The following is a 2,205-nucleotide window of genomic DNA, read 5'->3' as shown; positions in this document are numbered from 1 at the left end:
TTAACTGTATGTCCTCTATTTTGGCTGGGTGGCCCAATTCATAGGTGACTGGGATAGTAATGCCTGCCCTGAGTATCAGGCCTGCTGGTAAGTAGTTGGCCTCCATAGAACTGGGGACTGATCTGGACTTTACTCAAGAATGTGAGGGAGGCCTGTAGGGTAACCTGCTGTCATGGAGCTTCTTGCATGGGGAAGGAGAACCAGAGTCTGAGCCTGGCTCTTTGGGAAGTTTCCTGTCAGCTCTTGGGATTTTGTGCAGCATGGCAGTTCCTAAGCTCCTCTTCCACCATGCCCTTGACCTCAAACTCTAAAGCTGCATAATAGAAGGGTAGGGAGGTCACTAATATTCAAAAGTCTCCCCCAGTTCCAAAGCTTCTGCCTAGCAACCTAACCTGTTCAGCAGCCAGCCCATTGCCCACCTGTGGAAAACCATGCAATAAGGCTAGACTGCAGCTTGATTCATGACCCAGAGGGGAGGCTCTCTTCTGTAGCTTCAAATTAGCAAAATATTATTATAACAGAATTGGTTGTTATTGTTCTTGTGAAAATTTTCCTTCTGCCTTATTCTTTTGCATACAGATAATTCATGGTATGGAATGTCTGGTTAGCCATATTCTAGAATAAACTTGTGTAAACGTAGCCTAAAAGATAGAAAGCCCATTTCTGTGTGAAAGTCAAAATTATAACCCTGACACCGATATCTGGGAAGATTTGAATGAGCCTCCGCCGTCTGTTTTTGCTTGCCAAAACTTGCATGAAGTTTACACTGAAAATGGCTTTTGGGTGTCCTATCACAAAAGGAGAGTGTTCCCCAGCCAGAACCGCCCCCGTGCTAATCTGGGAGCCATCCGTCAACATGGACCATCTTTCAGTCTCATCTTTTGCCAACAGCACTTCAAAACAAAGTCTCCAACCAACACTGCTTGGAGGTTTTATTAGCTCATTCTATTAACTTTTTTGACTGCCTCACTTTGTTTCAAGGAAATCGTGACCTAATTTAAAGACAGTCAAATTCCCTGTGTTTAGGTGTATGGTTCTATGGATTAGAACCAGCATGTGTCAAGTTCTTATGGGACCGTAATGTCTTTGGGTGCGAAGGAAACCTATTTCAACTCATTTACTCCTCTGCTCCCAGGCTTTCAGTACATCCACCCCAGATCTGGGGATATTCCTTTTCTGTAGCAATTGGTTCAACTGATGCATCTCAGAAGTTGCTTAAAAACAACTTTGCAGCAAACATTTGTTATCATAAAGCGAAATCAAGCATTTTCCCTTCCTACCAATTGGCCTTTGTTCTGCTGGATCAGTGCACTGTTTTCCTGGCGTGGCTGGGGCTTGGGTGGAGGAGACCAGGCTGAGGACCAAGCCACTGAGTGACTGAATTCGAAAAACAAAACCCCTTAATTATCAGATTATGCTAATCCAGTTTCCAGGATCCTCACTTCCCTTTCTTTCCTGAAGCTTTTTAGAAGACTCCATTTTGAGGAAGAGCCCTGAGTGGTTGAATAGCTGTTGGTAGTCATACCACACACAGGATAACTAAGTATCACATAATGTTGACTGACAGAGTTGGGTATGAAGCAGGGTAAGTTGTCAGCAGGGCTGAGAGATGGTTCTCCAAAGACAAGGATCAGGTTGGGATGAGACAGTTTCAGATCTAATACATGATCAGCTGCATGATCTGACACAGAATCTTTATATTAGAAATCTGCTTTATTTAACATAATGAAAGAAAGCCGAAAGCAGAAAGAAAACATTGTAGGAATATAACTGTGTACCTGAGAGGGTTGTGTCAATACCATTGAGGGACAGTTCCCGGGGAGATAACAACTTGTTTATCATATAGGGAACTCCTGAGTGTAGCTACAACGGGCAGGACCGTTAGAAATCAAAAGGAAGTATCGCTATTCTGTGGCATGATCCACACTGAATTTCAGTTTTCAAGAGGGGCATAGGTCATTTTCACCCTAGAATCTTGGAAGACAGACAGAGCTGATCATAAGATGGGCACATCAAATGGACATGTGCTTGTCTGAGGGTCAGTGATTTTTAACCTTCTGATGGTGAATGATAGGAGCTCAGGTACAGCAGGTGTAGACAGTGGAAATGAGAATGAGGCCACTTCAGCTGTAACTCAGGGGCCGAGGGAAGATGGAGGCAGGAGAAGAGAAGTAGCCTGAGAGAGGGCAATGCGGCTATCGACGG

Source organism: Neomonachus schauinslandi, chromosome 5, assembly GCF_002201575.2.
Source record: "Neomonachus schauinslandi chromosome 5, ASM220157v2, whole genome shotgun sequence".
NCBI lineage: Eukaryota > Metazoa > Chordata > Mammalia > Carnivora > Phocidae > Neomonachus > Neomonachus schauinslandi.
The sequence above is the reverse complement of the archived record's forward strand: the minus strand, read 5'-3'. Positions refer to the sequence as shown.